The sequence below is a fragment of the Anas platyrhynchos genome, chromosome 2, assembly GCF_047663525.1.
Source record: "Anas platyrhynchos isolate ZD024472 breed Pekin duck chromosome 2, IASCAAS_PekinDuck_T2T, whole genome shotgun sequence".
Lineage (NCBI taxonomy): Eukaryota > Metazoa > Chordata > Aves > Anseriformes > Anatidae > Anas > Anas platyrhynchos.
The window spans coordinates 145,967,606-145,980,379 of record NC_092588.1 but is presented as its reverse complement, the minus strand read 5'-3'; the positions used below and the strand labels follow the sequence as shown (position 1 = coordinate 145,980,379).

General features: G+C 37.4%; 1 long non-coding RNA gene across 8 annotated transcripts in view; it reads right to left on the bottom strand.

Moving 5' to 3' along the window:
* Positions 1 to 12,774, bottom strand: part of LOC101789704 (uncharacterized) — a 208,769-nt gene that overhangs the window by 74,908 nt on the left and 121,087 nt on the right. The window contains exon 6 of one of the 8 annotated variants that reach the window (XR_011807088.1): positions 12,501 to 12,682. The exons of the other annotated variants lie outside the window; for them this stretch is intronic. This is a non-coding gene — a long non-coding RNA (uncharacterized lncRNA). Of the gene's footprint in view, positions 1 to 12,500; positions 12,683 to 12,774 lie in introns of those variants that run through there. 8 annotated transcript variants of the gene reach the window in all.

Here is a 12,774-nt window from a genome sequence, read left to right as displayed (position 1 = left end):
GAAATTCACCTCTGGTCAATAAAGGATAAAAAGAAGAATGTATGGTGAGGTTTCCTGTTAAAGCAACACCAAGAAAGCAAGGTGTTCAACTCATATTGCACACAAAGACATACAAAGGCAATCAGCCCTTCAGCTTTTCCAAAATCAAGAGATATTTACCTGTCTCTCCAAGCAGTACATCTTTCTTTCAATGCAGTAGAATTGCCGAAAGTTCCTTATCACAGGACTGTAATATGGCCACTAAGTAAAATATAACTGTTTGATATTTCCAATTTTAAAATAATTTATAACAGTATCTATGAACTGTGTTGCTGCCTGATTACAGGATATCATTTAACAATTTAACAAATTTCATCTGAGTAAGCAATGGTTACATTTCACCTGAGTTCCCTCACATTTCAGGTATCTGTAAATTGCATACAGAGAAAGTATAAAACATAACTATAATTGTTTTGAAGTATACACACACACACACACACACACACACACACACATATATATATAGTGGGGATATAGAGAGTGGGGATTCATTTCATTCATTGAAAAACATAGATGTTGAAAATAAGGTAGTCCATAAGACAGCACACATCACAGACATTATTGAGAGCAGCCCTGAGGAGAAGGACTTAGGGGTGTTGGCTGATGAGAAACTCAGCATGAGACAGCAATGTGCACTTGCAGCCCAGAAAGTCAACTGTGTCCTAGGCTGCATCAAAAGCTGCATGGTCAGCATGTTGACGGTGTTTCATTCCATTCTCTTGAGACCCCAGCTGGAGTATTGCATTCAGCTCTTGCGCCCCCAACAGAAGGACACAGACATATTAAAACAAGTCCAGAGAAGGGCCACAAAGATGATCACAGGACTGGAGCACCTCTGCTATGAAGAGAGGCTGAGGGAGGTGGGGTTGTTCAGCTTGGAAAAGAGAAGGCTCCAGGGAGTCCTTATAGTGGCCATCCAGTACTTAAAAGGGGTCTACATGAAAGCTAGAGAGGGACACTTTGTCAGGGGGTGTAGTAATGGGACAAGGCATAATGGCTTTAAACCAAAAGAGGGTAGATTTATATCAGATATAATAAAGATATTCTTTACTCAGAGGGTGGTGAAGCACTGGAACAGGTTGCCCAGAGAATTTGTGGATGCCCCATCCCTGGAGGTGTTCAAGGCCAGGTTGGATGGGGCTTTGGCCAACCTGGTTTGGTGGGAGGTGTCCCTACCCATGGCCGGGGGGTGGAACTAGATGGTTTTTAAGGTTCCTTCCAACCCAAACCATTCAATGATTCTGTGATTCTGTGATGCTATGATGCATCATAGGTGTCTGCAATAAGTGTACTGAAGATGAGATGTATTAATCTAAACTTCTAACATTGAGATGGCTGAAATTAGAAAACATGAAGATCCACTGTGGTGATGTGGGGCAGCACAAGGCAGAAAAGAATTTGGGCCCATGTGGGAGTGCTGACACCACTTTTGTAAACTTATTTCTCTTACAGACTTCAGAGGAGATATAATTCTGCCAGTACTTCTTGAAGGATGAAGTTCTCCAATCACAGGTGACAAATGATAATTGTAACAGGAGAATATATTATGTTGTACATTTCATGAAGTAATTCATTGGAGAGATCATATATAAAACTCCATGGTGCTTATTCCTCCTCTTAGAACAGATAAGCTACTGTATTAAATTTGGAAGTAGGGATCTAAGCACAACACAAACGTTAATTTGTGGGTATGCTAAGCATCAGCAGACTTTCAGTAATAGACTGATCTCATTCCCCAAATATGAGAACTTTTTAGAAAATTTTTGCATATCGTACCTTTTCATCACCACACTGTCCTCAGTATCTCTCGTTTTGGTGGTGGAATTTATTTATGTATGTTAAATCAGAAATCTATAACCTTCAGTAGTAAAAAGGCTGAACTGGACTTTCTCTTAGCCTTTTGGGGGCTGCCATTGAGAGAAACAGCCATAATAATTAAGTAGGAAGGACAACTACTTAAAATGAGACAACACAGCTGCACATTTTTATTCTGACTGTCAGAAAATCTTATGTATTTTTAAAAGGCAAATTTCACAAGATTAATTTTGAAAAACAAAAGGCTCAGACTGTGCTCAAGAGGTTAAAAGTCTGGGCTTGGTCAAGGATCTGCTACTTGTGGAACACCATGAAAACTAACAAGCAGCCTATATTAAAATAAATAAATAGATAAATAATTAACGTAGATAGTAAGGTCCCTTCTGAACTCAAGGCAACAAAACACCCTTATGTAGGGATCTGGAAATCCTTTTAACCATCAGTCATCAGTTCATTCATAGCTGCCATAGCAGAAAGCAACTGAGTTATTTCAGAGTGTCATTTCAGAATTTCTGCCAGAAACTGTAGATGAAGGCTTTATGTTATCAGCACAGAAAACAGAAATCTGGCATAGACCTAGTGTAAACTAACAGTAGCAAAGAAAAGTGAGAGGCTGAAATTCATATGACTTTCTTTGTGCCATTACATCTTGCTTTAATATTATAGTTGCTAAGTTCAAATCAATGGAGCTCAGAAGTTTGTCCCTTACCTAAGAGTCTGTCAGTCATTTGTCTGGCATCTAGTAAAATGAGACTTTGGTCTGTGATTATGCTTCTTAGGCATTACAATACAAATGAGTACGTAGTAAATCTATCATTCATTAACGGTGTAATCTTTCCGTATATCTATTCTTATGCAATAGATTTTTCTCTCAGTAACCTTTTCTACATCTGATACCTAGGGACTTCATTAAAAACACAAAATGTATGAGGGAAGACTAAATCAACAAATACTTTTGTGATCATCTAAGTAAAAAGAACAATGACCAACCAACTCCAACAGCAACTTCACTTTGAAACTCTGTACTTGCAGCACATTAAATTAGAAACTTATTCTGCATGTTAATAAACAAAAAAGGTAGTAGAAGTTGTGGTGATGAAGCAAGGACAGTCTACAGATGTCAAGTCATGTGGGGAAAATGGCATTGTCACATTAGACTAATTTTTCTAATCAGAAAAAAAAAAATAAGCAAAAAAAAAGCTTTCCTCAAGTTCTTCAGAATATAGTGTTATTCTTTATGGTTTTGAAGCATAATGTATTATTATCTTCTGTTCATGGTTACTTGAGAGTATATTTATCCCATTGACCATTCCAGCTCCCTGAAATGAATGCCACCTACCACATACAAAATAATTATTATCGTTATATATATTGATATACTTTGCTTTTAATAGAACAGTTCAATTACAGTAGACTTATTATATCTTTTTTTGAAATGCTGTTGTTTATTGAAACCTTATCCAAAACTGTGTCATGCACTCTAAAACCACAGTGAGAAGCATTTTTGTACTGAGAGGTTTGTCACCTAAAAAAAAGAAAATAGAGAATGAAAGGACACGTTACAGGTGGGGAATTAAGACACAGACTGATTTCTTGACAAGTATTTTCCAAAGACATACACTAAATCAGTGGCAGAAAGTCTGAGCCCTTCAGATCTCTTATTCCCTATTCAGTCCCTCCAAACTTCCTATTTTATTGCCTCTTCTACATTTTACTCCTCCATACACATGACCAAGATAACTACTACAACAATGGTGCTATGCTATAATATAGCACTAAGGTTGAATAAAAATGCAAGATATGGATTGTATCAGTTTTATGCTGTACTATCAAATGTCACAGATCTCCACCCATAACAGTACTGCATCACTGTTCCCATAGTAACAAGATAACATAAGACACTTCAGTGTATGTTACTGCTTCTGAAAGAGTCCAACCTCAAGATGAGAATACCATATTGGACATCATAAATGAATTTTGATTTGTGCTTTTCATGCAAAATATATCTCCAAATGATGTACCAACTTGAATAGCACAGCCATTTAATTGGGTGATAGCAAAGACGACATTATAGATAGAAAACAGGTTTTAAGGTATGACAATGAGCTCAAAATGCTTTTCTTTTTAGATAACAGGAGCTAGAAGGCAATGGATTCTCATACCAATTTAAAATAAAATGTGTAAATCGACAGGAAGGAATAAGAGGATGATAGTGACATATAAGATCCAGAAAAACAGGGTAGAGAAATTTAAAAATAGAGTTGTTGCTGAAATATGATGCTTAGGAAAAGGGTGTGATATGAGCTCATTCATAGTACCTATATAATGGTAGCAAGCCAGGAGTTTTTATATCATGGTAGCTAAGATCTCAGGGATGACAGACACAAGTACAAGAACCCAACGAGGTCCAGTGGAACTGAAAAATAACAGCAAGTACAACGGGCAAAGAGCTGACTTACATGAAGTGATTGAAAAGCTGCTGGGGCTAAGTACATGGAGACTGTAGGGAGGAGGGAAGAGGGATCTGTACTGTAGAGACAGATAAAAAGAAATCACATACAAGGTGTAGACAAATCATACCAGTCCTTCTCCAGGAACCATTTCCACCTCTCCCTAAAATTTGACCTGAGGCAGAGCAATCCCACACAAACCTCTTCCCACTACTGAACTACAAAGCTCACCACATAAGCTCACTTCCTTAGTTCATTTTTAGAATGTTTTTCAGGATATCAGTTGTTCCATGGAATAGTTTGAAATATGAAATGTGTATAATGGTTTGTAAAACATGGGGAATTTTCTGACTGGCTCCCTATGTGTCAAGAATGTGATTGAAATAATGTAATATGATACTTTCTTATAATTCAATTACTTTGTTCATATATTTTGTCTGTTTATATATTTTGTCTACCTTTTGATGTCTAAAAGTTAAATTAATTCAATCTCTGTGCAGTTAGAAGAGCCTCCCTCTGACTTCTAGAGAAATGCATGGCTGGGCTTGTATTCTCCTATCATATGTATCCCTTTTAATGGTTCAGACTTCAAGGGTCTGACAGCATTTCTTCATTTGATCAATAGCCCAAACGGTTGCTCTGTGTTCTAGCACGTACAATGGAAGGGGCCCAGCAGTGCTACCTCTCTCAAAAAAGAATTAAGACAAAGTCACTTCATTCCATGGCAGACCTACGCACCCGCTCTTCCTTTATTTTGAATGTTGCTAAATCCGGATGGGAGCTCCACACTATCACACTGAAGCAGCAGCAGTCCCTCACTGATGAGGTCAGCAGCCACAGGAGTGCACAAAGGGGGGCTTTAATCAGTCAGCCCATACCCAGTTGAGGAGAGATTAAATTGCCTCTGCTAAAACACTGGCCAGCCCTCACCACAAGGAAAGTCTTCAGTCAAATGGTCTTTTCTTCTCTCAAAACTTTGCTTTACATCATTTATGAGAGGAACCTGGGGAAACCTTTGTAAAATCATGAGAGCAGGGGATAGACTTGTGTGAAAGTATGAAAGTGTAGCTGTATGTCTACTGTGCAATAGTTTTCCCCATAAAATATCCTATTCTCCTATTCTTGTTTCATACAGGCTAGTGGGGACTCAAGGTTCTCTAATGAGAAAAGAATGAGTAAAAGCCAGACACACAGACTGCGAACTGAGTTTCTGCAATATTTCTCAGGGGCTGGTTATGCTCCCGAGCTTAAATTACCACTCACTTATTGAAGGAAGATAACTGAAGTGAAGACAAGTACAGGCATGTATCTGAACAAAAGTGAGATTTGCACTGAGTCGTCCAGTGATCTCAACCCTCTCTCAGTGAGCCAGTCCTCAGAGTTGCCCCATGAATGCTTTTCTTCCTCTCACACTGCTAACAGTGAGCATCCTTCTCTTCCACAGGTCTCTACCATTTCAGGGCACCTGGTCTACAGCTCTCTTTTGCTCTAGCACTATTCAGGTTTCTAGGGAGCTCAGAAATGACCTTATATTTTACACAATTCATTCAAGCTTTTGAACACAGCAAGAAATTTCTGCACCTGTTGTACATAGTACCTGTAGTTAACAGTTAACATGTCATGCCAAAAAACATCATGCCCTATCTGTAGAATATACAAATGAATTGTATTTAACATCCAGCACATAGAAGAGCAATAAGCAGCTAGAACATTGCCTCATAGTGGGGAAATGTGAAAATCAGGTAAATGGTGATGGAATAAAATTTAACAGTAAAAAGAAGTGACATTACTCATTGTAATAACTCTGACAGAGAAATCTAGGTTATAGATTATAGGTGCTGTTATAGGTGTTGGACCAGCTATGGGACTGCTCCCCCTTTGCCTTGAAAAAGGAACATGCTAGAAGATACCAACTGGCTTCCAGCCTGTAACCCTAAAGTAGATTTGGACCCACAAAATAAATTATTTAAATTGAGACTACACAAATTTGCTTCATGAGACAGGTAAAGAAAAAGCTTTGAAAATGAATTCCCTCCTAACCAGGGAGAGTTTGAAGGGGATGTTTTTGTGGAGTGTTTGTTTTACTTTTGTTTTTTGGACAGTTCCAAGTTGCAATCCAGCAAGGTTCAGTCAGTTTCTGCGTTATACTGACTTTATATCTTTCAGTCCCTAGACCATTCTTCTCTACATCACCTCCAACGTTTGGTCTGGGAGTTTGCTCCTTGCAGCAGATCACACTCCTGCTCCTTTGAGAAACCTTCTTGCATGATCTATTGCCCAAACTCCCTGCTTGCATTTTACCTATGTTTCAGCCCTTTCTGTAAGGGGAAAGAATATTTTTGATTTTCTTCCCAAAGTTTCCAACTGCAGGCCAGATAAACTAGAACATAGAAATCAAGTAGCTATATCAGCATCTGTGGTGGTTTTACCCTGTTGGGCACCTGCTGAACTCCACCACAACTGCTCTTTCTCCCCCCTTTCCCAAAAAAAAAAAAAAAAAAAAAAAAAGAGAGAGAGAGAGAGAGAGAAAAAAAAATAAAGTAAAATTGAAAGAAAAGAAAAAGAAAAAAAAAAAAGTTGAAAAAGTTATTTTATTCTCTGCTTCTCATCAACGAGCAACATTCAGCCATGTCCCAGGAAGCAGGGCCTCAATAACCAATAGGAGTTGTCTGGGAGGAGAGACGTCTTCATAACAAGAGCTCTCCCTCTCCTTCCCCTTTCCCACCTTTTATTGCTGGGTATGATATCATATGACATGGAATATCACTTTGGTTAGTTTAGGTCAGCTGATGTCTCCTCCCCACCTCTTTCCCACCCCCAGCTTTGGGGGGAAATAGCATTGCAGCAAGTCCTGATCCTCTACCAGCACAGTTGAGTCATAGACAAAACTTTGATGTGATACCAATGCTGCTCTAGCTACAAGTGCAGAGCACAACACTACATGGACCACTGCAGGGAAAGTTAACTCCATCTCAGCCAGAGCCAGTGCAGCATCTCTGGTATGGAACAAGAAAATCTTTACCTGTCATCAGGATTCCCACTTGTGACTTCACATTGTCTACGAACTCTGGATGCAAAGTTTACATTGTTAGATGTCTGCAAGGCCAGTGGTAGAGGATAGATACCAAAAGGTATTCTTTGTAATCAGCCGGAAATAAGTAGGCATCTTAGGGTGAAATCCACTTAACATGTTTTAAATGTTTATTTTAGGCTGATATAAGTAAAATCATAAAAAATCATTCAGGCACTGGGTTTTGGCCAACAAGTGGGTTGTCCTCTTTTATTTTGGAAGGCAATACATTAACTTGATTTCTCCAAAGCAAACCAGATATAAGTGGATCAAAAGTAGAAAATATATGACAGATATTTACCTCTAATAGAATTTAAAAATTTGGGTTTCATTCCTCCTCTGGCTTTTAATCATGGCAGGGTTATATTAATTGCCTAAATGATTTAGGACACGGATCTCTGGAAGAAATATCGCTCCATGATGAAAACTACCATCAATAAGTGAAAAATCCACTAAACACATTAAGAGAAAGAGAATATTTTAGGACTTAGTGTAAACCCTGACAGTTATGGAAAACAAACTACTCAGAATCTTTACATTCTTCACATTTTTCTGTTATAATATCATATGCTTCTCTAATCACAACAAGTGAAAAAATCTAATTAAATACAATTGAAAATTGCCCACCCATCTCTTTTTCTTAACCTTTCCCGAAAATTTGCAAGACCTTGCTGTTGGACAGCTGGGTATTTCACAGTCACTAAAGGTTCTGTAACATCCTGTCAGTAACCCTCTATAGAAAATGGAATAAATTCTCAGTAAGATGTACTTATTCCAGTCCTCAGGTTAAAGTCATATGCAGATTTTCCTTCAAGCCTGTTGGAAATTACTACTATCTCATAAGTGTGTTTATTGAATAGGGAACATTTATACTGAGTACTGAGTTCCTTGGAAGTTTCTCCTGATATAGCCTATAACTCTTTGTAAATCTCCCTGTAGTCTTCCTAACTCATTCCATAAAATAAAAAAGGTTGTTATGGGCCTGAAACTGTTAGCAACATAATATTACTGGGTAAGACTGAGGAAAAAAAAAATGAGTCTTAGTTATACTATCAAAATAAAATACTACAGCAAATTATTATGATATTGGAAAAAAAAAAACTTACCAAAGTAATTTTAAGGATTCTCCCTGACTTTTATGTTGTATCAGTTACCACAGATGGATAGAAACGTAGTCCTTTACCCTTAAAAAAAAAAAAAAAACTATCATTTCTTTGCTAGAAAGCAGTGATTTCTCTTCAGCTATTGCAACTTAACAGAAGTGCTCTTCAGCTCAGTCAAAATCCCTGCAAACTCAGTTCTTCTTAGTGCCCACTGAATTAGTGGATTCCCTGTGTCTTTTCTAAAAATAGTTCTTCAGGGTATTGGTAGCTGCAGTCTGTGCTATCTGCCCTTGGTTTCCCTCTGCTGAACCTGGAACCTGCTGCTACATGACTCAGTTTTCTTCACAGTGTATAGGGGAGAACGGAGGGTTGCTAAGAGCAAATGAACAACTCAGAGGAAGAGTATCAGAAACCGATGATGTATAAGAGTAATCCGTTGATATGTCCTCTCAGCTTTTGGCAACTATAGGTTTAGAAACTGCCTCCACTGAAGACAGATTGAGGAAAATCATATCTAATAGCTACATATATATATGAGTGTATATGTATGCAAACATATATATATGAGCCACATATATTTTTGGTTTCTTTAACACTTGTGATAAAAAGTTCTGTGTATTGTTTTGTCTGCTTCCTTCTACCTTACAATTCCAGTTTTTTTACTGGTTTTGTATTGTGAAAAATGGTGGAAGATGATTCCCCATCAGCTTCCTGTTCATAATTTTGTAGCCCTCTCTCATATATCTATTGCCTTTAATTTAATACTTCTTCTCTGAAATGAAATGTCTTAATCTATTTAATTTATCTTCACATAGAAAGCTGCTTCATATTTATTACCATAAGTCTTGTTCTTCTCTCTACATTTTCATGCTGTTATATATACTTTTTCAGAAGTTATACTAATCCCATTGGCAGTTTTTAAGGTGCAGATTCACCACTGATTTACAGAAAAACATATGGCTGTGTACTGAACTTCTGGTCTCTACTTCCTTTCTGACAGTTGGAAACCATCACAAGAACAGCATGCTGAGTAGGGTCTGCTTAGGACTTGCTGATAGGAAATATTCAGAACAAGGAGATGCCACCTCTCTTTGGGGTTTTACATACTCCAGATCAGGATTTAAAAATAAACAAACAAATAAAACCTCAACACCTTCTCATAAGGAATTCAAACCTCAAATCACAGGATAGTCCATGGCCTCATACTGAATATACTGCATTATATGCAAAGTATGCACTGGATCTGAGAGAGTTTTTGCTGGTCACAATTCAAACCATCCTTCTTGGCTCCAGAAGAGCACTCATGAAGGTGACTGCTTCCAGGTGTTTCTCCTCCCAGATGATGCCTCGACTGGCAGTGGAAGCGCCCAATCCTCTTCTGACTTGCTGGGTCCAAGAGGGCTTCTGGTAAGTAGAGCAATTTCAAAAGAAGGGGTAGAGTTTTCAAACTAGGTCAGTAACAGGGCACTGTCTTTGAAGATAAGAAATGTGGTTTTAAATTCACAGAGCTAAAGCACTAAACTATTGTTTTCTGCATGCTAGTTAAATGCTCCAACTAGTGAGCTGCTGAGAATTTTCCAGATTTGTTTAAAAAGGAGGTGAAGGGAAGGCAAAAGCAAGAACTTGCTTCAGTTTTAAAGTTATGTTATATCTATCTTATAGATATCTTAAGCTCAAATGTTAAGGTATCTATACGTTATTCTTCACTCCTGAAACTGTCAACTTAAAAAAACTAATTTTTGTAAATGCAGAAATAAAAATGGTAAATTATTCACTAGTGCTGTGACGTTATTTGAAGAAAAGAGAAGTAAGACATTCCTTTATGATTTTTCTGGTATGTATGGGTTTCTGTTACAGTATAGCAGCAATAAAAGAGGGGAGTTTTATCCAACCTGACAAATTGCAGTCTACTCACACTGAAAGACAAGAATCTTGTTTTAGCTTTCCTTTTTCCTTTGCTTTGTTGGTAAATTTTTCCTCTAGATATTGGAAATTAACAGGGCAAAAGGAAAGGTGGTCTTGAACTCATAAGAAATGAGACTTTGATCTTAAAGAAGTTAATCAGAGAGTAGGGAGTACACATATCACTAGGTCAGGGGAAGTGATGTCACACATAATGAGCAACAACGATACTTCTGAAAAAAAAAATAACTTCAAAAAATGCCTCGTAGATATTAAATCAAGGGGTATGTTTGCATGTTAACTGCCTCCAAGCGATCTTTTATATTAAACTGCTTTGACGTGCAAGACTTCCAGATCATTTACAGGGCAAGTGCTTAGGAAAATAGAGGCTTTCCAAGTGCCTGAAAAGATTGTCTGACTGATTGTCTGTCTACAGGTTTTCTTTTAAAGCTATTTTAAGTATATGATCCCATCCCAGCTATTTAACTCAGGAACCTGTCAATTACATGCTGCTTAATTGAACTCTCATATACTGTAGGATTGCAAGCCACAAAGCATATGAACAAAAATGTGAAGAAAGGGTTTTCTGCTGTGATTTCACTCTTCAAACCCAATTTGAAAAGGTCAGATTTCAGATTGCACAACCCAATTGAGACTTAGGGACTAAACTGGGACAATCAGAGACGCACACCAAAAAAAAAAAATATATATAAATATATATATAAATATATATATATATATTTATTTTTTTTCCTCTGTTGAAAGGCAAGAAGAGGTCTTTAATACCAGTTACTTGCTGAGGCTGATAGCAAGGGCTGTGGGTGGGGAGAGGACAATGAAAATTGAAAAGGGGAAACATATGAGTCAGTTTTTGTACTGCTGAGATAGTAAATGGATGACTGACTGTGTGACATCTCCTTCAGAGACACTTTGCAGTCCTGCTTACTGTTGTTTGATATTTTTCTTCAAAGAAAAAATATGGGATACAAAACAGATTTAGGGTCTAAATAAGGGAAAATACCATTCAAAGAGATTTTAAGAAAGGCTAGAAATAAACACTGTATTTCACAAAGGTTGGACTGTCATTCTGAGCTAAAAACCGCTGAGGTTAATTAAAAACCTTGATTTCAACAGGCTTTGTATCAGAACCTAAAACACAGTGTTTTACAGAAATGAGAATGGCAGTATCTATTTCAATATGCATTAAAAAAAAAAAAAAAAAAAACTACTTATTTAATCAGCATACAAATGGATTTACATTCTCTCTCTGTTTATTGATTGATTGCAATAACAAGTGTGACCTCAGCTGGTGTAAATCCTTAGTACTCCATCAGCTTTGGGGGAGCAATGACAGTCTATATCAGCAGGGGGATCTGAAATAAAAAGGACGAGGGATTTTATACAGTATATGACCATCTACGCTCTTAAATAGTATGAAATAAGACTGAGTGAGCTCATATTAGCTGATGAGCAGTTATTTTAAGGAAGAAAAAACATCTAACGACATAAGCTCATGTAGCAGGTGGCTCACAATTATGACCCCCAAATGTTGTCAGAACTATGCCTGGCACCCTCTTTGATATTTAAGGGTAATTGAGTGTTAATTCCACTGACCTTATTTGCAGAACCTTTTCCATCCTGGGAGCATTAGAGACAGACAGGCAGCACACTTTACATAGCTGTCTACTGGATGTTTTTCTTTTTAGCAATTTTTTTCCTGAGGCATTTCAGTCATGTAACTTCAGCAATCAATTTTGGTCCAAAGCTGCATAGGTCTCAGTCACAGAGAAGCAAGTATTTGCATGCAAGCTTATTATTAAAGCACCAGGGAAAAGAGTGAGTCCACAAAAGCTTAAGAAATAGAAATCTGAGTTGAATCATCACAGTCAGCTAAATTACTGGCCCTATAATTAGCCTTTTTGGAGGTCTGTTAAATTCTTAATCCCTTTGCTGGATGTAATTGCTTTATTGAATCTAAATTAATCCAATGTTTTAAGAAATAATCATACAATTCTAATGGCAACATAAAATTCAAAAAAAAAAAAAAAAAAAAAGAAACTACTTTGTTTGAGACCTAATTTAGATTAGACTCACTAAAACAGCCTTGGGAATGGTATTTTGTGCAGAATTATGTTGGGGGAGGGGCAGAGTTGGGGGTGGTTAATATTTTATTTATACAGTGTATGCAGAGTAGTTGTATTTAAAAATTCACTAGACTTGGAGCACTCACTGCATATGGAGAGTTAGTCAGTGCCAAATCAGAACTGGATCCATGCCAGGACAGAAAGCCAGCAGTTAGACATCTGTAAAATTTTCGGTGAGATGGAAGACAAACCTTAAAACACTTCTGTTCATTATACATCCAAGCTATTTCCTAGCCATTCATCTAGATCTG